The sequence below is a fragment of the Ursus arctos genome, unplaced genomic scaffold, assembly GCF_023065955.2.
Source record: "Ursus arctos isolate Adak ecotype North America unplaced genomic scaffold, UrsArc2.0 scaffold_1, whole genome shotgun sequence".
Lineage (NCBI taxonomy): Eukaryota > Metazoa > Chordata > Mammalia > Carnivora > Ursidae > Ursus > Ursus arctos.
In genome coordinates, this window is record NW_026622763.1 from 75813148 (window position 1) to 75835889 (window position 22742).

General features: G+C 41.4%; 1 long non-coding RNA gene across 1 annotated transcript in view; it reads left to right on the forward strand.

The window, feature by feature from the left end:
- The window catches only part of LOC130541980 (uncharacterized), a 42696-nt gene that overhangs the window by 13277 nt on the left and 6677 nt on the right, over positions 1-22742 (forward strand). The window contains exons 3-6 of the long non-coding RNA XR_008956159.1: positions 5434-5546; positions 7415-7530; positions 13737-15087; positions 18053-18135. This is a non-coding gene — a long non-coding RNA (uncharacterized LOC130541980). The remainder of the gene's footprint in view (positions 1-5433; positions 5547-7414; positions 7531-13736; positions 15088-18052; positions 18136-22742) is intronic.

The following is a 22742-nucleotide window of genomic DNA, read 5'->3' on the forward strand; positions in this document are numbered from 1 at the left end:
CTGAAATTCAAACCCAGCCCCAAGCTCTATCCTGAAGGTAACCCCACACACGTCACAGCAGGGCATGTTGTCCCTGGCTGAGGGGACCCTGCTAGCGTATGCTTCTGTTCCCCTCTGGCATGTTACTTGGTCTATTTTTTTCTGCAAGTGATTTATGGGGATCAGATTGTCTGTATCGTGGCTGCCAATTCATGTGCTTATACCAGGCAGGTCATGAACACAGCAAAGATTGTGAGCCAAGATGTGGAGCCTGTGATTACGGGCATTCAGTCAAAATTCAGTCAGTCTCTGGTCATTTGGCAGTGATGATTCTTTCTGGAAGGTTCCAAAGCATATTGTTGCCACAGTACTTGTGAAACCTCTTTCTCTTGTGTGGCATTTCTCAGCTGCTGCAGAGATATAACACAGACCAGGAAACATACTTTCTCCTAAAAGTTTCGGTCTGCCTTTCTTTCTCTTACTGCTACCTGGAAATATGTCCTCTCAGCCTACAACAGATCCATAATTGTGCCTACTGCCCTTAAGTATTCTTGAAATGCTTCTGCTTGTCCTAAAGGGGAACCATTACAGAAAGTCCCAAATTCCAAATTTGACATTCAAACCTTAGAAAGTTCAGATCCTTGCCCTTTAACATTTTTAAATTTGAACTTTTTTTCTCTTAGCTCTTGCCCCATATTTCACCTGCCCTTTCGTCTTTACCTCCCTGAAGTTTTCTCTTGCTCTATGTAGAACCAGCTTACTCACCACTGAATGCGCGAACTGTCTCTTTTTTTTTCTGGGCTTTTCTGCACATTTTGCCAGGTTCCACAGTAAAGCTGCAGTGATTCCTTTTGTGCGTTCTTTTTTTTTTTTTTTAAGATTTTATTTATTTATTTGATGGAGAGAGACATAGCCAGCGAGAGAGGGAACACAAGCAGGGGGAGTGGGAGAGGAACAGGCTCCCAGCGGGGCAGGGAGCCTGATGCGGGGCTCGATCCCAGAACCCTGGGATCACGCCCTGGGCCAAAGGCAGACGCTTAACAACTGAACCACCCAGGTGCCCCCCTTTTGTGCATTCTTGGTAGAGCCTCTGAAGAGGGAAATACCAGTCATCGGAATTATTTGCATTACGTTGGCCAGGGTAGACAGCCTGCTAGACGCCCTTGGCCCTTTTACTTAGGACAGAAACGAAAGATTTGCTCACAAATGAATACAGTAGAATGACATCTCACCTGGGCTCAGCTTCCAAGTGAAAATCAAGAATCATCAAAATTAACCTTAACATACTGCCCCACGACACCAAGAGAAACCAAGATAAAAAGGATTAAAATGTCAGAACTGAAATCCAAAGAATAAAAGAACAAATCATGGAAGAATTCCTTTATAATATTTCTAACTATGACTCAAACTCTGAATTCCATAAAAGAAAAGATTAATAATTCAGTTACATACAATAACACACTTCTGCAAAAAGAAAAATATAATGAGCAAAGTTCAAAGACAAGCACCAACAGGAAAAATTTTTGCAAACCACAACCCACACAACAAGCTAATTTCCTAAGTATATAAAGATCTCCCAGAAATCACGAAGAAAAAGCCCATAGAAAAGTGGACAAAGGATGCAAGCCGTCAGATCACAGGTAGAAAGTATAAATGGCCCTTTTATATATGAAGAGATGCTAGGTCTTACTAGTAGGAGAATTCAAATAAAAAACTACAGTGAAACGGATGCCATTTTTAACCTATCAGATTGGCAAAAATACGAAAGTCTGACAAAAAATTCAGTTGCAAGCTGTGGGAAAAAACCATACTATCTTATGTTGCTGATGGAAACGTAGAATGGAACAATCTTATGAAGGGAAATTTAGTAATATCTATTAAAATTCCAAATGCTGGGGCGCCTGGGTGGCACAGCGGTTAAGCGTCTGCCTTCGGCTCAGGGCGTGATCCCGGCGTTATGGGATCGAGCCCCACATCAGGCTCCTCTGCTAGGAGCCTGCTTCTTCCTCTCCCACTCCCCCTGCTTGTGTTCCCTCTCTCGCTGGCTGTCTCTATCTCTGTCGAATAAATAAATAAAATCTTAAAAAATAAATAAATAAATAAATTAATTAATTAATTAAATAAAATTCCAAATGCTTTCGCCACTTGACCCAGCAACCCCACTGTGGGAATGCTCCTGCGGTGTCGCTTGAACACATTCAAAATACTTTGTTGTCAAAGTTACTTATTGTGGCATTGTTTGCAATAGTAAAAATAGTAAAATAACTCATGCTTATCCATTTCTACAATGGAACTTTATGTAGCTATATATATTTCAAAAAGAAATGAAGATGTTCTCTGTATGCAGATATATGAAGATCTCCAAGTTAGGAGAAATGCAGAAGAATGTTTGTACAAAGGAGGATCATAAAAATATTCATTTTGCTTACATTTGCATATAGAAACTCCGGAAGAACACACAACCTAACAATGGCAGCCAGCTTTGATAGGTGCAGGTAGGAACTAGACAGAGAGACAGGGAGAGGAGCAAGATTCTTCACCAAATTCATTTTTATGTTTCCTTTTTATTTTTTTATTTTTTATTTTTTTTTACTTGGTCAATATCTTTATTAATATCACAGTGAATGTGCAATGTTATAAACAGCCAACAATGTCATACAAACACTATGCAAATCAACTGCAAAGTAAAACAGCAAATCTTTAAAAGATGTGAGGTTTCATGAAATCAGTAAGATTGATATTAGAAAAAGGCTCAAGTTATAGGCAAAATCATCTTTGTTTTTTTTGTTTTTGTTTTTGTTTTCTTTATATTATGTTAGTCACCATACAGGACATCCCTGGTTTTTGATGTGAAGTTCGATGATTCATTAGTTGCGTATAACACCCAGTGCACCATGCAATACGTGCCCTCCTTACTACCCATCACCAGCCTATCCCAGTCCCCCAGCCCCCTCCCCTCTGAAGCCCTCAGTTTGTTTCTCAGAGTCCATAGTCTCTCATGTTTCATTCCCCCTTCTGATTACCCCCCTTTCTTTATCCCTTTCTTCCCCTACTGATCTTCCTAGTTCTTATGTTCCATAGATGAGAGAAATCATATGATAATTGTCTTTCTCTGCTTGACTTATTTCACTTAGCATTATCTCCTCCAGTGCTGTCCATGTTGCAGCAAATGTTGAGAACTCGTTCTTTCTGATAGCTGAGTAATATTCCATTCTATATATGGACCACAACTTCTTAATCCAGTCATCTGTTGAAGGGCATCTCGGCTCCTTCCACGATTTAGCTATTGTGGACAATGCTGCTATGAACATTGGAGGGCCTATGGCCCTTCTCTTCACTACATCTGTATCTTTGGGGTAAATACCCAGTAGTGCAATTGCTGGATCATAGGGTAGCTCAATTTTTAACTTTTTAAGGGACCTCCACACTGTTTTCCAGAGTGGCTGTACAAACTTGCATTCCCACCAACAATGTAGGAGGGATCCCCTTTCTCCACATCCTCTCCAGCAATTGTTGTTTCTTGTCTTGTCAATTTTTGCCATTCCAACTGGCGTAAGGTGGTATCTTAGTGTGATTTTGATTTGAATTTCCCTGATGGCTAATGATTTTGAACATTTTTTCATGTGTCTGTTAGCCATTTGTATGTCTTCATTGGAAAAGTGTCTGTTCATATCATCTGCCCATTTTTTGATTTGTTTATTTGTTTCTCGCGTGCTGCGTTTGAGAAGTTCTTTGTAGATCTTGGATACCAGTCTTTTATCTGGAGTATCATTTGCAAATATATTCTCCCATTCCGTGGGCTGCCTCTTAGTTTTTTTGACTGTTTCCTTGGCTGTGCAGAAGCTTTTTATCTTGATGAAGTCCCACAAGTTCATTTTATCTTTTGTTTCTCTTGCCTTTGGAGATGTGTCATGAAAAAGGTTGCTTTGGCCGATGTCGTAGAGGTTGCTGCCTATGTTCTCCTCTAGGATTTTGATGCATTCCTGTCTCACATCAAGCTCTTTCATCCATTTGGAGTTTATCTTTGTGTATGGTGTGAGAGAGTGGTCAAGTTTCATTCTTTTGCATGTAGCTGTCCAATTTTCCCAGCACCATTTATTGAAGAGACTGTCTTTTTTCCACTGGATGTTTTTTCCTGCTTTATCAAATATTAGTTGCCCAAAGAGCCAAGGGTCCATTTCTGGGTTCTCTATTCTGTTCTATTGGTCTATGTGTCTGTTTTTGTGCCAGTACCATGCTGTCTTTGTGATCACAGCTTTGTAGTACAGCTCTAAATCCGGCATTGTGGTGCCCCCAGCTTTGTTTTTCCTTTTCAACAGTTCCTTGGAGATTCGGGGCCTTTTCTGGTTCCATACAAATTTAACGGCTGTTCTTTCCAGTTCTTTGAAAAATGTCCTTGGTATTTTGATCGGGATAGCATTGAAAGTGTAGATTGCTCTGGGTAGCATGGACATTTTAACTATGTTAATTCTTCCGATCCATGAGCATGGAATATTTTTCCATCTTTTTGTGTCTTCTTCAAAGTCTTTCAAGAGTGATTTATAGTGTCTAGAATATAGATCCTTTACGTCTCTGGTTATGTTTTCCTTTTTAAATCATTTGAATGTGTTTTCTATTTTTGAAAAAATAATTTTTAAAAAAACATTGAAAAATCCCTTAAATTGTCTATAAAGTACAGAACATAAAGTTTCATACATATCTTGTTCCATAATGTTTATGCAGACTTAAGTTTGAGAACAACTTGACTAAAATAAAGAACAAAGTTTAAGTTGCTATGCAGGTGTCTGGGTATTGAAATCTTTCTCCTGTAACATACCTATGAAATTCCTGGCTCGGAGTGGGTGGAGAATTCTAACACGGATCTACTTGCCTGAAGGGATTAGACTAATCTAGTACCAAGCCTCCAGAACAAGCCTGTTTGCTGTGAGAACAGGAGAGGAGAGGAGTGCCTGGGTGGCTCCATTGGTTAAGCGTCCAGCTCTTGATTTCGGCTCAGGTCATGATCTCAGGGTTGTGAGATGGAGCCCTGGGTGGGGGGGGGGGGCTGCACTCAGCAGAGAGTCTGCTGGAGATTCTCTCTCCCTCTCTGCCCCCCCCCACGCCCTCTGTCTCTCTTTCAAATAAATAAATCTTAAAAAAAAAAAAGGAAATTGAGGATTCCCAATTTCCATGAAGGTTGAAGTTCATGGGTAAGTTAAATATGCAGCTGATGGGACTCCATGATATGGTGGTGATATTTTTTAAACTGTGCCAGGCCAGGGTGCATGGTCTGAGAAGTGCAGCTGTACCCAGTGAGGCACTGGGAGGTCATATCTAAAATTGGTGCTGTCCTAGGGAATTCTCAAAGTGATGGTTAACATCATGTATGATTTTCAGAGTGAGGGATGTGGTGGTGACCGAAGTCTGAAATCTTGAATTGCCCAGATAGGTAACACCTTTTATTTATCTCTCAAGATGCAATACAACACAAATCATTCATTCGGCCTGGAAAAGAAAAAGAAAAAAAAAAAACTGAGAACAAGGAAATACTGAAGATGCATTTCAATCCATTGATCAAATCACTGAAGGTGAATTCTTAAGTCCTTTTTCATCATGAGAGTTTTTAATATAGATTTTAACCAATAATGCTGATTCTCTAGAACTCAGGTGCAATCAACTCATCTTAACTCTTCTCATGGACATTAGTAGAGAGATGGACCATCCAGGACATAAGACTCAGAGAGGAGGGGGAGATTTTATGAAGGACCTTGATTCCTTGGCCAAAAGTTAGTACTGATTCCATAGACTATGGAACACAGTGGAGATTTTGAATAGGAGGGTGACATGATCAAAATTTCCCTTTAGTGAATTCAGCAGTGCAACTGGAGCAAGATGGGAAGAGAGTGACCATGGGACACAAGTTGAAGGGCATTATAGTCTGTCAAGTAGAGATGATGACTGGGACATTGGCGTGAAGAGAATATACAAACCATTGACTAGGTGTGAAGAGCAAAAGACGATCAAAGAAAACCTTGAGATTAGAGGTCGGTTGACTGGGGAAAAAATGGTTATCATTAACGACGTGGGGCGACATCATGACCTGTTTGGAAGTAGGCAGAAGATGAGGGTTCAAGGGACTGGCAGGGCATTCAAGGGGCATTGCCCACAGGTAGGTGGAGGGAGTTCTGGGGCTTTGGGAAACACTGAAGCTGGAGTTGTGGGTTTGGGAGAAGCCGTGAGGGTAAATTAAGTCACCAAAGGAGAGAATAATATCTGAAAATCTATTTTTTTTAATATTTCTAAATAAAAAGATAAGCACTTTAAGACCAAAACCTGAAGTAAAGGAAGTGGAGAGAGGAGTTGATACTATGGTTGAGTAGTGAAAATTACAGCCACCAAACACATGGCAGAAGCAGGAGGGAGAGTAGAAAGAGAGAGGGGAGAGAGAAGGCCTGAAGATAGAATCCTTAGCAAGACTTCAGTTGGAGTTATTATTAATTCCCACACCTTTGTCACCTAGAGAACTAAAACTGGACAAACCTCGTATTTTCGGGATACCAATTCTGGACACTCAAGGGTATGGAGTCAAGGGCTGCCCCTATATGAATATTTTCTGATACCAGATAAATCTAAAATTTGTATTCACAGGTGAATCGCTGCATGCATCACCAAGTCTTTTCAATTGCCCTGATATTTTCTGCACCATTGCCAGTTTCTTGAATGCAAACAAACTTGATTTTCTAATATCTGTGATTAATGATAGATTCCTGAAGTTTTTAATTCCTACTTGGGTAAAATTTGTTTTTTAAAAATGATTTCATCTTCCATTCCTTCCCCATCCCGCCCCCACTTCCACTCACATAGAACCATGTATTCTTCATAGCTAAGGTCCCTGTGGGTGTTCAGGGCACCTATCTCAGTGGGTGTTCAGGGCACCTCTCTCAGTGGGTGCTGAATTGCGGTTGGGGGTTTTATCTTCCCAGGGAAACAAATAGTGTGCAACTGGCTAGGTGTCACTTTTTAAGTACAAGTCTCCCTGTGCTATGGGAAGCCATCTCTGCCCCAGGCAGTTTCATCATAGAAATAGATTCATTCTTAGGAAAGACCATCTCACTCTTTATTCTTAACGGAAAGCAGAGTTGTGGCTCAAGCCAGTAATAGTTAGTGGTTGATCTTGGCAACACACTGCCGTGTGTAGGTAGGGAAATGGAGCCAAACATGTGGGAGACGTTCTAATTACATGGAACTCCTCAGGTATCTTGTGTATAACAGCTGCCTGTGAAAAACTTTGTCAAATTATAATGATTCTTTGAAATCAGCACAGGAAACCAAATGTTCCCATTACCTGAAGAAAATAATATTAACGTTTAGTAAAATGTACTGCATTCTGTTTTGAATATATTTAAATTAAGTATCTCTAAAAACAAGAGCCTTATCTCCTCACTGTCTTTAACAGAGGAAGTGCACTTCAGAGGGCCGGCACATTTTTATATGGAAACTCAAAGTAAATGTGGTTCCAAGGATGGAGAAACGGTCATACACGTGTCAAGCCAGGATGCAGCATTTACACAGGTGGGTTTCCTTTCCAGTCATGATTTTGGGGTCATAGCTGATGTATTTCTAAATGAGGTGTTGTCATTTTCTTGCTTTATAGCTGTAGAACTCAGGTATAAGAGAGAACGTTCAGTTAGACATTGAACATCAGCATAGGGGCAAGCACAGCCCCAAATTATACCAGTTTCCTCTAGTCCCCCAAGAGTATTCCTCCCCATCTTCTCAAATGATGGCTGCCTCCTACATCTCCATCATCACCATCACCCCATTTCCCCTCCCCACCCCCAGCACACACACAGTCTCAGAGGGTGAGGGGTCCTCCCTCCTTTTCAGGTCCAGCCCTTATCCTGGCACAGTTGGTTCCACTCACTGACCATAATTACCCCTTCTATGTTCTATACTTTAACTTCCATCTCTTTACTGCCTCATTCTGATCAGTCTATAAACTCGTCTGTCCCATCCTTAAAAGTGACCCTCTCTTGATCCTCCTTTGCCCTTCAGCTATTGCTTCTGTCTCCTTCCCTTCTGAGACAAATTTTTATATCAATTGCCTACCCTCTCTACTTTCTTACTTCCTATTTATGCTTCAACGTACTGCTTCTGCCAAGACCACCAGTGGCTCAATAGTTCTTCAATCAAAGAGACACTCTTCCGCCATTTTACCTTCTACACTAATACCATCTACACTACAGACCATTTGGCCCTCACAACTCTACTACCCTGGCTTCTCTGACACTACTCTCTGCATTTGCTCCTTATGCCTCTTTGCTCTTTCTTTAATTCCCCTCTGGGCTCCTCCATCTCTATCTGGTCCTGTTATTCTTTTGGGAACCCAGATTCCTTTGAGAGTCTAAAGGAATGGACCTTTCTCCCAGATAAAAAGGACATATGTTCTATATAAGTAGCACTACCAGCTACAACAAACAACCCCCAAATCTTCACGGATTACCACAACCAAGGTTGATTTCTTGACTGGACAAAGTCTAATGTGGATGTTCTCCTAGGCATGTCTCCTCCAAGCGTGATTCAGGGATCCACCTCCTTTTATGTGGCTCAGCCATCTTGGATTCTTTGGCTTCCAGCTGCACAGATGGGAAGTCAGGGCGGATGAAAGATGACTATGATCCTGCCCCCATTCCATTGGCCAGAACTCAGTCATACAATGTCACTTAGAAGCAGGAGAAGCTAAAGAATGTAGTTAGCTACATGCTCAGAAAGGAAAAGAATTAGATATTGGTGAACACAACACTGTGGGTCTCCAGATTCCTTGAAGCCTAGATTAAGAGCTACATTAAATGTTAGAGTTCCATTGGATCCTCATAGTCCATTGCTTGCCCCTCTTTTTCAAGGTCTCATTGGTGCTCTCACTGCCTCTCATCTTTTCTCTACCCTCATCATACTGAAAATTACTCACTATGCGTCTCTAGCTCTGACCTTTCCCTTGAGGATCTCATTTGCATATCTAAGATATTTCATTTGGTTGAGCCATAGTCACTTCAAAATCAACAAGATCAAAACAACTAACCATCTTCTTCCTTAAGCCAATTTCTTACTGTTTTTGACCTTAAATAATGACCTTATCATGTACCTACTCACATAAGGCAGAAAACCAAGTGGCATTTTTAATCTCTCCCTCACCACCACTTCCTGCAGAAAATCCTCCTAATTACCTCTTAAATGTTTTTTTTAACTATTCAATATATTTCTCTTATGTTTTACTATTTAAATTTTCTATTTTGAAAAATTTCAATCATTTAGAAAAATGAACACCCATAGACACTCTTTTTTTTTTTTTTTTTTTTTAATAATGATTTTTTATTATATTATGTTAGTCACCATACAGTACATCCCCGGTTTTCAATGCAAGGCTCGATGATTCATTAGTTGTGTATAACACCCAGTGCACCATGCAATATGTGCCCTCCTTACTACACATCACCGGTCTATCCCATTCCCCCACCTCCCTCCCCTCTGTAGCCCTCAGTTTGTTTCTCATAGTCCATAGTCTCTCATGTTTCATTCCCCCTTCTGATTACCCCCCCTTTCTTTATCCCTTTCTTCCCCTACTGATCATTCTAGTTCTTATGTTCCATAGATGAGAGAAATCATATGATAGTTGTCTTTACCCATAGACACTCTTACCCTGGATTCACCAGTTCTTAATATTTTGCTTCATTTGTGCCCCCCTCCCTATCTCTCTGTCCCCCCTCCATCTCTCTGTCCCCCCACACACACCCTCTTCTATCAGTGTTCATTCTTCTGAAAGGTTGAAGTTGTTCAAAATAAAAGATTTAAAAAATAGCAAAACATCAGAAATAAAATGTTTTATACACACACACACATTCCTGTAGTATTCTCCTTCATAATCACAGCACAGCATTCTTGGGAAACTTAACATTGATAGAATAGTATTTCTGATATAAAAGTAATATATGAGTCTTAGTTCTCCAATTGGCTTGATAATGTCTTGATGATGAGGTTGTGGAACATAGGTGAGGTTCAGTGGCATGGAGTCCAGAGCCGACAACCAAGAAAGAATTCTTGAGACATCTTTGGTGCAAAATGGTGCAAAATGGTGGTTTATTAAAGCACCGGGACAGGACCCGTGGGCAGAAAGAGCTGCTGCCCCGGGTTGTGAGGGGTGGCTGATTATATATCATGGGGTTGGGGGAGGTAAGGAAAAAGGGAGGTTGAGAAAATACTTTCATATGTTACAGAAGACTCACAGGATACGGGAGGCCTTGCCATTGTCAAGTTAAGGTCGTTTGTCCCTCTAGCAAGGCAATAACATGAAGATAGTTGGGAACATCCTGGAGGAACATCACATATCCCATCCAGGAGTGGGGGTGGGGAGAGGTTGCAGGGTGTAGGCTTATGCTTTGTCTTCAGCCAGCCTTCTGCTCCCTCATCATTGAGTTTGTTTTTTTTTTTTCTGGTCCAGGACTGAATCCAGGATCATGCACTGTATGTCTCTTTTATCTCCTTTAATCTAAAACAGTTTCCCAGACGTTGTTTTTTTTTAATGGCATGAATAGTTTTGTAGAGCCAGGAGAGTTGTTCAGCAGAATATCCCTTAGTTTGGGTCGGATGGTTGTTCCCTCCTGAGTAGATTCAGGATAACCATTTTTGTCAGGGATATCTTCTGAGAGCATCACACGCAGACGGACATGAGGTTTGTGTGGCCCGTTATCAATGATGTTTAGTTCGATGATCTGGTTCAAGTGGTACTTCCAGGTTCATCATATGCAAGGGTGGCTTTCCCTTTTGAGATGAATAAGCTCTCTGTGAAGCGCTTATTTGAGGCTAAATGAATATTCTGTCCCCCAGGAGTCTTTCACTCATCAATTTTATTTTATTATTTATTTATTTCAGAGAGAGAGTGGGAGTGAGGGGAGGGGCAGAGGGAGAGGGAGACAAGCAGACTCCCCGCTGAGCAGGGGCTCCATCGCAGGACCTTGAGATCACAACCTGGGCCAAAAGGAAGAGTCAGAGTGATGTAGTTTTGGAATGTAGGTGAGGTTTGGTGGGGTGGGGTCCAGAGCCAACAACCAAGAAAGAATTCTTGAGACGTCTTTGGTGAAAGCTTGGGCACAAGACCTATGGACAGAAAGAGCTACTGCACCGGGGTTGTGAAGGATGGCTGATTATATACTTGGGAGTTGGGGGAGGTAAAGAAAAGGGAGGTTTCAAAAGGATTTTCATATATTGAAGAAGACTCACAGGACACCCCAACGCCTTGCCATTGTCAAGTTAAGGTTTTTCCCTCTAGCAAGGCATTAACAATAGTAAGATAGTTAGAAGCTTCCTGGAGGAACATTACACCTTGCCCGCTTCAAGTATCTGTCAATGGGCTGCAGGTTATAAGGACATTTAATTGTATCTACATTTCCTTCTGGAAGCTAGGTATTGATAGAAATGCTTTGTTCTTGTAAATTGCCAAGACTTCTGTAAACTGAGGGAGACTTCTGTCTTGCAGGATTGTGATCTCTATAAGTTAACTATTTGTTTTTCCTTCCCGTAGCTTTAGGGCAGCCAGGAGTGCCTGAGGAATGTCTACAAAAGTCCCACCTTGGGGGCGGGGGGAGTGTGGAGAGGGGGTGTCCGCTTCTGCTTTGTCCTCAGCTTGCCTTCTGCTCCCTCATCAAGAAGCTCAACTGACTGAGACACCCAGGTGCCCCTCACTCATTAGTTTTCATGTCACTGATGATTCTTGCCTGGCAAGTTCTTCTAACTCTCTTATGCACTTTATATTTATTACTTGGCATTCTTCTGTAGAGAGCTTTAAATGTTTTTTCTATCAATATGGACTCATAGATTTTTTTTTTAATTAACGTGTCAAAATCCATTCTGGTCGTTATTTTTTATGCTCAAATCGTCCTAAATATGGCCAGTAGGAGCCCCTCCAAGCTAGTTCCTGAAGCCTTTTGACATTGATTCTTCAGCTTTTGAGCACATTCTGGCCCAACGAGATGTTTCAGGCTTACTTTGTCCTTTCCTTGTCCGCACCTGGAACTGACATTTCCTCCAAGGAGGCCTGGTTTCACTCAGTGGGAAATTGTATTTAGAAACCATATTTGATGGTATTGGACTGTCTTTGCTCTTAGGCTTTTTCAGTGGACAGAGCTAGGAAATATATATACATTTTTTTAAGAAATAAGGCCATACCGATACCTCTCATTCCAATCTGACACCATAGGGTTCTTCCTCACTTTTCCCCATTCTATATTTGCATCTCCCTTCACCCACAGTGAAAAGCCTAGTTCCCAAAAATATACATGTATTTTCTCATTTGCTCAATCATGCAGTACACTCAAAATGGTTTCAGAATCACTACACTCAACACCACCATATCCAAACTTACTAAACACAGTTACTTTCTTTTTATTCTAACAGTCTTTCCCAGTGAGAGTGTATAGCCCAAATATTAAGTTCAAAGTTTATTTGGATTAATGTTTTTTGGTAATATCACTTTTATATACAGCTAAATTCATTTGTTTCCGCTTACACATTCAATTTTAGAGTATTTTCTCCATTGCCATTTACTTAAGTTTTTTTTATAAAAACATCCTCATACATATTAATGGCTGGGGGCACCTGGGTAGCTCAGTCAGTTGAGCGTCTAACTCTTGATCTCAGCTCAGGTCTTGATGTCAGGGTCCTGAGTTCAGCCCCACATTGGGCTCCATGCTGGGTGTGGAGCCAACTTAAAAATAAAATAAAAAAATAAAATAAAATAAAAATAAATATTAATGGCTGTATATAACACTTCTGTTATTGAGATTTTACCAATAAGATATTTGGCTTAATTTCAGATTTTACAAGGATTTCTTCATGGGCCCCAGAGAGTTTTCACAAATATAATTAGTAATTTGTTTTTCCCCCAGTGCCCTTGTACACCTGAAAGTGTGACATACCATCTCCTACCAACCTACCTGCCATGATTATCTAGGTGTGGCTCTTAGGAGCAGGGCTACAAGCTGGAACTTGTGGTCTTTACCCTCATCTCTATTCCTCTTACCCCCAGCCACAGTATTTGGGGCATTCCTGGAGTATTCCTGGGACTCACACCACCGTCAGGCAGAAATGACCCAACAAAGACCATTCTTTTGAGCAGTCAGTGGTCTTAATCCCTGATACACATTATAATCACCTGGAGAAACTTTTGAATGCTGATACTTATTTCCCTTTCCCCAAACCAATTAGATCAAAATCCCTGGGAGTGGGAGTTTATCAGTCAGGTAATTTTTTTTCTTAATACATTGCTTTAACAGGACCTACTTAACCAGGCTTGGAAACTCCAGGCACAAGATTATTGGAAGGCCATTCAATCCAAATATCTATTAATAACAATCTATGGAAGGGCACGTTTTCCCCAGAAAGGTACCAAGAATTAGTTATGCATCTCTGAACCTTTAGAAATTATTTAAAGTTTTATGTAACTTAAATGTCATTATAGTGAATAAAATAAAAATTATATGCAGTGGTACCTTGATATTAATTTTAAATTAATTCCTCATCCAAGAATTGGTGAGTCTTCAGCCAATTGTAGCTAAAGACTGTCCTTATCTTCTTTCTCTGTCCCAATTCTATACCATGTCGATGTCTCTAGGGTCTTCATTATCTTCCACGGCTCTATGGATGTCTGATTCATGGCCCTCTTGCACTCCACTTATTAGTCTCAGTTCCTACAGACACCCAGTCCATTTATCATTCTGTTTCCCCAGGGTCTGCTCCTACCATCACTCACTGCAAAGAATGCCTCCTGCTCGTCCTGTGGCCTCTAATCCAGAGGAACCTCCAGGTCTTCCTACCTCTCTATTCCGAGTGTCACCCACCAGAGCATTCTACACCAATGGATCAACAAAGCGGCAGGAATCATTTTCTGGGTTGATGTCTGGATTAAACACAGATCCTATGCTAAGCAGAAAAATAGACATCATAGAAAGAAAAGGAGGCTCCTTTCTTTAATGTTCCTCCCGTCCTGCTGCTGTGGAGTTACCATCACCACTTCTCACCTGCAGCAATGGGGCCGTTTCCGGCTTCCGTCTGGTCACCTGCTCCATCTGGTGGCCTGCTTCCAGCCCCTCCCCCGGGTCCGCCACACACCCAGGTTTATCTTTGTGACTGCTGCTCAGCTATTTTCCAGAAAAGAACATAATTAAAAAGGCATGAGGCATATGTTTTATTTTAGTAGTTCAACTAAAATTAGGAGCTTAAGAGCTTCATAAAGGAGATAATATTAAGTGAAATATTGAAAGAAGTAAAGAGTGAGGTTCAGTATACTGAAGGGAAGCTACTAGGTCTCCGTTATGGGAGTCATAATCAGAGTGATGTTTCCTTAGAAGGCGGTCTCTGATACTTTCATGGGGTGGATTGAAGATGGAAATGGTCAGAGAAGACTCTAGAATTTGAACTACTGTGGTCAGGATGCAAGGATTTTAAGGCTCAAACAAGAGGATGGCTATTGAAAGGGGAGAGCTGGATCCTAAAAATGCTGTGGGAGAAGCAATGAATGTCAGGATTTGAGGATAGATCAGTGTTTGGATGAAGAATGTGAGAAATTGGACTTTAAATTTTGCAAAGCAGTTAATCATTGATATCATTAATGTAAAATGAAGAATCTGGCCAAAAGGTATCAGAAAGGAATAAAAAAATATCTTAACCTATTCAGAGAGAATCCAATGAATAGCTGTTGATGACCAATCTTAAAAACTGAGAATATGTGCAAAAACAACCTTAGAAAGTGGTCTATCATTACTCCTAAGAAAGAGCAACAGAAAAAGAACTTCTTAAGCATAAAGATAGCTTTCTAACTGCCTCATTTATTGTGAAAAGCAAGAAATTCATAGCTTTCTACTATTTCCGGGGAGTTATTCTACTCTTTGTCTCTTAACTTGTATACTCGAGAATATCAATGATTTCTGGAACATTCCACAAAGCTGAACTCGCAATCTCAAATCATATAAAGCTGTGATTCTATTGGTTTCCTCTCTAGGACCTATCCATTTTATTCTAGAACATGAGGATGGCATATTAATAACTGGCGGATGCATCTACTACTTGGTATGTGTTAGGGTGAGTGGAAAGTCATTATCTTTAATGCATATTCAGTGATTCACCAACCTGAAGTTCCAAATATCTGCAGAGCCCTGTGCTCACCAGGATCCCCAGACAATGTGATTGCTGCACCTTTTTATCAAGCCTCACTGCTGTTGTTCCATATGACAGTTGAGTCACTGCACATAAAAGGGAACACTAATGCAGGGGATGAGAGAAAAGCTAAAAAGATGAAGATGTGAGCAGAAGCTATGGCATGTACTGAGCTCCAGTTTCTGGGGCCCTCGGGAATGCAGATCTACTTGGATTTGGGGTGAAACTTATCCAAGTCTGATTCATCCAATGCATTTGTAACCTAGTTATACAAATGTTCCCACTTCCCTAAGGGATATTCTTCTGGCAACTTAAGCACTGTGGAATATAGCTTTGAACCGAGAGGGAAGCAGAAAATACCACTAAGAATCTAAAATAACCATTGTAAAGCTGCAGCACTAAATCCCAGAAGATGTCAGCCTGTAAGAGAGGCTCTTTGGTCCTCACTCAGCTTTATCAAGCCTAACTTATAAGCATGAGAGTTTTCCCATGCCACCACGGATTAGAAGCAATCCCTGCTCAGATATCCCTTTCCCTAGAAAATCTCCCTGAGTGAGCCTGGATTCCTTACAGAATTAGTTCACTTAGCATCAGAATTAGTGGGTGCTTCCCACATGCCGGATGTTGTCTCTCCCTCCTGGTACCTAGTACAGACTTCTAGCATTGAACATCCAATCTGAATCAAGGTCTGGGTTACAGGCCAGTCTTCCTGTCAGACCATTGATTTCTTGTGGGAGGATGGTCCCTGTCTTGCATTTCCTAGTATCTAGCACATAAAATACACATAAAAGATTCTCAATGAGCGTGTGCTGAAACGCAGCATGTGAGAGCACGCTATAAAGCAGTCGGGTCAGACAGGAAGAAGTCCTACATGCCTGCCTTCCTTGGAGTGATCATTCATTCCACAGGTAGAGAAGCAGTTGAGCATCCTTTAATAGGACTTGCCAGAGAGTATCAAGTCAACCAGAACAGTGATTGAGAACAACATCATTAAAAATAATGAAAGAAACTCAAAACGTTTAGTTTGAAGAACAAAAGAGCTGAGGTAAAAGTGAGGGCCACAGTCAGGATACAGAAAGTCCCCCAGGGAGGAAGGGTTGCACATGTGAATGCCAGACACAAAACAAAACAAAAACACAGCTACTGGTCAGCCAGGACGGAATCCCCACCCACCCTTCTGTCTCTGCTGTCCCCTCCCTGCAGTCTCCAAGCTAGGGCCCCACTGGACTTTGGATTTCCTCCCCGCCCTGCCCCAATCCTCTGGCAGCTACTGTGGCACATCAGAGCTCCCCACACTGATCCTCTGCAAACCCATCTTCAGCTGATTTAGGCAGCTGGGATTAGGACCCCAGTCCAGCCCACCTAGGGTGCTGGCCCTGCTCAAAGTTCTGCAGAGCTGTGGAAGGAAGGAGTTAGATCTATTCACGGGTCTAATGGAAGATGCAACCAGGGAAAATTGGATACAAGATGAAGGCAGACTTCCATACTGTATGAGAGCTGGCCAACATTAGAACAACTGCCTCCCTGACGCTGTTCCTACTGGCCAATAGGAAGGAATGTTCTAGGCCGGCTTTCAAACTGTTTCACCGTGACGAGGAAGTCTATTTTATGATGGCACCCAACCCAATAAACACACACACACACACACACACACACACACACACACACACACACACGTATACTGAAACTAAATTACCCAAGACACTTACCATTGTGATACAGCCTGATATTTCCTATTCTCTCCTCCTCTTTCTTTCTCTTCTGTTCTACTTATTCTTTTAAATATGCTGATCCCAAATGAATGGATTGATTTCATGACTTACTACTGAGTCACGCTAGGCAGTTTGCAACACACCAAACAAGATGCTATTTCTGTAGAGATGGTCAGAGAACACCTGTGTCAAAGCCCTGGAGATGCTTACCAGACTCCTAAGCCTCACCTGGACCTCCTGCATCTGAATTTTTGGGTAGTTTAGGGCCCAGGTACAGGCTCCAGAAGGAAGCCCTGCACTGGGAGAGTTTGGAGATGACCTCTAGAGTTCCTTCCAGCTCCATAGACTGGGATTTACTGAGCCCTACCATCGGCAGGCATTATACTAAGAGTTATGAAGACAGAAAGAATTCTAGCACACAGCACCTGTCCAGCTGGAGAGGCAGGACGTGCACATGGAGGGAGCTACATAAGAACTTCACAATTCACAGCCAGAGAGGAGCCCAGGCCCTGATGCCCTGAGTCCAAGAGGCTGCGTGCACTTGCACACTACAGCAGTCAGGAAGGCCTCACTGTCAGGAGCCTGGTACCCATTAGTGGGAAGGTGTGAAGTTCTCATGTACTACTATGCTTTCTCACTGATAACCACAACAGTAGGTATAACAATAATAAATAGCTAACATTAATTGAACAATATTGAACAGCTAACATTTATTTAATTGCTTACAACATGTGGCTTTATGTGAATTCTCTTTTGATGCTAAGAACAATCTTACACATTGGGTCACTGGTCCTCAAAGTATAGTCTCTGGACCAGCAGCAGCAGCATCACCTGGGAATTTGTTAGAAATGCACATTTGCGCTGAATGAGAAACTCTGAGCCAGGGCCCCGCCATTTGTTTTAACAAGCTCTTCAGGTAATTTGGATGCATATTACTGGGTTAGTAACAGTTTTGTCCCCATTGTTACATGTGGTGATGAAGCTTGGAAAGGTTGAGTGGGCTTCCAAGATCATCCAGCTAGTAAATGGTGGAACCAGAGTTTGAACCCAGGCAGTCTGTCTCCCCAGGACACTCTTGCCTGGAAGAGAGGAGACTCCACTTGCACTCTGCAAATGTCCAGGATGCAGCATTTGGGCCTCACCTGCTCACAGAATTTCATGTTGCTTACCTCTCACAGACTGGCTTCTTGAATGGTGGGAAAATCATGGCAGCATTGAACACCACATCAACGGAGGCTGCGTACCAGGTGGTTCAGAACTGGTAAGTGACTGACAAAAATGACTCGGGTTCTATTATTTGTGGTGGTAGATTAAAGGTAAGTTTGGGGCACCCGGGTGGCCAGTTGGTTAAGCATCTGATTCTTGGTTTTGGCTTAGGTCGTGATCTCAGGGTTGTGAGATGGAGCCCCACATTGGGCTCCATGAAGTCTGCTTGGGATTCTCTCTCCCTCACCCTCTGCCCCCATGCACGTGCGCTCTCTCTCTCTCTCTCTCAAAATTAAATCTTTAAAGGTAAGCTTCTTTAAGTATAGCTTTAGAAGATGTGTGTGTACCCACACCCACTTTGCATGAACTATAACCTGGGGACAAAGGTGACTCAGATAGCTTCCAGGTTCCCCTGCCCTCTCTCTTTGAGGCAGCAGGGCCCAGCAGGGCTGCTCTGCTGTTTTGAGGCACTTTGTTGATAAGAATCCCTAATGCTCATTCCCCTTTGCTACACTCGGGTCATGGTGTGTCTCTTTGATGAATGCCTCCAGTTTCCCCGAAAAAATACACTTCTACCCAGCTCAGTCATCCTTTCTCCTTTTCCCCCCACCTCCTTCACCCTAGGCAAGGCCAATAAGGGTCAGGGAAGGACATTCTTGGTGTCCAGAAGGAGGGCAGAGTTTGAGCCTGTCCCAGGCAAATCCCTCCTCTGCTATGGCAAGGGAAACAGTCTACCTACACACTTTCCAGCACCTCCTCTCCAGCCCAGAGCCTGGGCCCATCCTTGGCCCTCGTCCAGGGCCAGCTGCCCTTGTAGTGTCTCATGCTCCAAAATCACAGAGCCCCTCCCATTGCCTCTTTCACTCACTATCTAATCCCTTGACAATAGTTTTGAAGACATCAATGGCCTCTTTGGCTTTTTTCCACTCTGCCCCAGTATTTCTGCCTATCCTAGAAGCTTCAGAATTCGTTTTTTCTCAACGTGCTCATTTCATCAGAAGAAAGCCCCACCTGTTACCTTTGCTTCCTAATGAAACCTTAAATGGAAACCCACATTCGACTCCCAAATGGAATTTTCATGACCCACCCACCTATGGTTTTATGACATGCAGGTTTTTTGTTCATTCTTAAAATAAATATATTCTCATTTAAAAAGCAAATGTGCACTAACACCTTGGAGGAAGAGATTCTGTCCTGAGATCCCAACTGCACAAAAGCCTGAGAATGACTGCGCCCGTCTGGGAACTATTCTTTCCCTTCTTCTGTCTACCTGACATTGGACTCGCTGATCGAGGAGAGTCACTCTAGGCCATCAGTACCAAAATGCTTTGGTTAGGTCCCTATCCAAAACCTTGGGCTTTACTTGGGGCTTCATGTTTTAAATATTCAGGAAAAAAAATGGAGAAGCTCTCAGGGAATACTAAGGAAGTCTCTAGTCTAAAGGAAAAAACTCTGAGTATCCATAACACTTATAACATTTTGAGATGTCAGAAAATTTTTTAAAAAACAAACATTAAGTTGTTTCCATTTCTACCAATACAGAATATAAATTAGTTTAAATTACAGAAATATCTTTTATCTGTTCATGTAAGTATGGGCATATATATAATGTGTATATACATATATGTGTGTGTGTGTGTGTGTGTGTGTGTGTGTGTGTGTGTGTGTACGCTTATAATTTAAAAGTAAGTAGCTGGTCATTGAGGTAGGTTGCTGAGGAACCTGGGAGGTATTTTTCTCTGGTTGCCTCTGAGAATCAAGTAGAAAACTACATTTCAGAAGGGCTGACATTCCTTCCGCCCGAACAGGGAATTTGACTATTGCCTATTTAAGGTGGCATCGATCCAGATTTCATCACTTTAATCCCCTTTGTACTTGGAACACTTTTCAGGTAATAGAATATGCTTTACTCAAACAAAACGCTTATAAGGTTCTTAACTTCTGGGCTCAAAGCTGAGCCTGCAAAACCAGTTTGCTGTCCAATAGAGCCTTCTGGGGGGCTGGGTTTCCCCCAAGGAGTATTTGTAACAGAGACTTGGATGACAGCTATGGCAGCCAGATGCCACCTGCTACCAGAGAAGGTAACAGACAGGAACTAGTCATCAGAAAAAGTCTTCGAACAGATAGAAGCACAATCTTTTCAGTTCTCAAAACTGTTGAATCTTAAATGCTTAATTTTCCTTCAGTATGTTCTTTCATGTTGGTTCCATAATATTGTACAGGCTAATCTCTGTCATGGACACACTGTTGGTGGGTCTTGTGAAGCTTGGTGTCTTCACCCTCCTGGTTAGGGAGTTAAACATGTACAAAACAATTGGTAGGACAACTTGCAAGCAAGAATTTGATCCAAAGAATCTGATGGGCTGCTGGCAGAAATGTATGAAAACCCTTCACACTCTAGCGGGAAAAAAGCTACAGAGGAATTTAACCAGCAGAGTTAATGGAAGAAGAGAGGAATAGCCATTATCCCTGTAAAATTTCAGTTAGATATCTGAAGACATTTTATTATTAGGAAATTTTCAGAAATGCTTCTAAATCTGAAAACAATTTTCTAAGGGCTTGTAATAGAAGATCTACTGATACTAATTTTTAGAAAATTATCTGTCAACTCCGAAGGTGTTGGTACTGGTTTGGCAGGTTTGTTTCCATATGCTATAGCAGCCACATGCTATTGGTTAATGATCAATTACTGACAATGAAGGAAGTCTGTCAGGAAAACTGATACTAAAAACACCGAAGTTCTAATGTACAGATAATTTTGATGACTACCTTAAGTCACAATCCCATTTAACAGCTGTTGTCATGCTTTTGTGTAACCCTTAAGTATGACTCCTGGAAGGCTTATATAACCTGCAGTACCGGCCCTGCACCACCTACTCTTGGTTTTTAATTGTAGTCACACAATGAAATTGTTGGTTTCCCTTTAGGGCTTCTCATCACAGACTATAAGATAAGCCCTTGCCTTAATCATCTTGTTATTCCTCTGCCTAGCACAAGGCATAAATGTCTGTTGGATGGATGGATGGATGGATGGATGGATGGATGGATGGATGGTTGATGGTTGGGTGAATGGATTGTTACATAAATGAGAAGGTGAAACAATTTTGGGAGGTATTGGGTCTTCCTTTCTAATGTCTTTGAAGTTGCTTTACTAGTTCTAGAAAAATAAGATCCATGTTATGGTCTTTCCTGCAAAGACACAGTGGAATCATTGGAAAACTACAGAGAAGATACCAACATTTCTGCTAGCGATTTAAGCCATTGAAATCAAGCAAACACAGATTCCTGAAAGGCAACGTTAATGAGTGGGATTTTAGAACAATTTTTTTAACTGAATTTTATGGGATTACACTAGATAATTATGGAAAAAGTTGAAAATATATAAACACTGCTACATGGAATATTCAGGGACTCCTTGCCAAAGAGATGAAACTCTACAAGTTACTTCTCTTGCTTCTAGCAGCCACCTTCCCATAGTGGACCTGGGAAATGGAGCAACTCCAATGTGTTAAATCGCCCCAAATGGATTCATGTGTCTACTTCAGCAATTTCATTTACCACTAGATGATTTGAAAATATAATCCTTACTTGTAAACAGAGATTTCTTTGAAAAGTTTAATTAACCACACCCAAAATTGTGGTTTTAACCAACCATTAAGTTCAGGAAAGAAAATGACTAGCTTAGTTTCCCCCCCAAAAAATTAATGTATATGTATATTTATTAACATGCTCAAAGTTGCCTGTGATCTGCCCTCCAGTCAACCTGTCTCCTAGAACTTTTTACCTGACAAGGTTCTACTTGCTCAAGACCTTCTCCCTTCTACTCTGGAGCGACGCTAACTTGGGATTATAGATTAATGAATTTCACCCACCTGGTAAAATCTGTATTTTAATGGGAGATTTCTAGAACAGTGCCTAAATATCCATGTTTCCCCAGTTTAGGAACCTCTGACAATATTCAGAGCCCCATTAAACACATGCTTGGACAAGGGGATGCCAACCATCCTTTATACCCGACCATATAGATGGCTGCTTAGTATACCTTCTTTCAAGGAAAAGTTGTTAAAATATATATTTTAGTGGCCATTGTTTCCTTCTGAATGAAAATAGCTTTACTGCTTTTTTTTGTATAAATAATATGCTTATTGTTATTGTAAAAAATTCACTGATATATTAATATCCTTTTCTATACTTCTCAATGCATATGTACATGTCTGTATAAATTTACACACTAAGGTTTATTTTTTACATGCTGTGTGTAGTTGTAGGCATATTTTAAAAGGTTTTGCCTTTTTTGTTTTGCTTTGTTTTGGTGGGGTAAGGGAATATTGCCTCCCGCCCCCCCCCACACACATATACCCGCAGGTAACCAGTGTCAATAGTCTGGTGTACATCCTTCCGTTTCTTTCTCCATATTTATATAATCATAAGTAAACATTCATCTACAAAAATGGAGTTGTGGCATACAATATTTTAATGTCATTATGTGAGAATATTCCCTCATCCACTACTTTCTACCATTCTTCTTCACATAGTGATTGAGTAAATTGAAACAAACCTAGTAGTAAGCTGAGTGGAAAAGCAGTAGTTGAAAGAGAACTGTAATGATGTAGGGGTAGTAAAGCCTCTCAGCCTCCCTCGGAATCCATGTCATATACATTC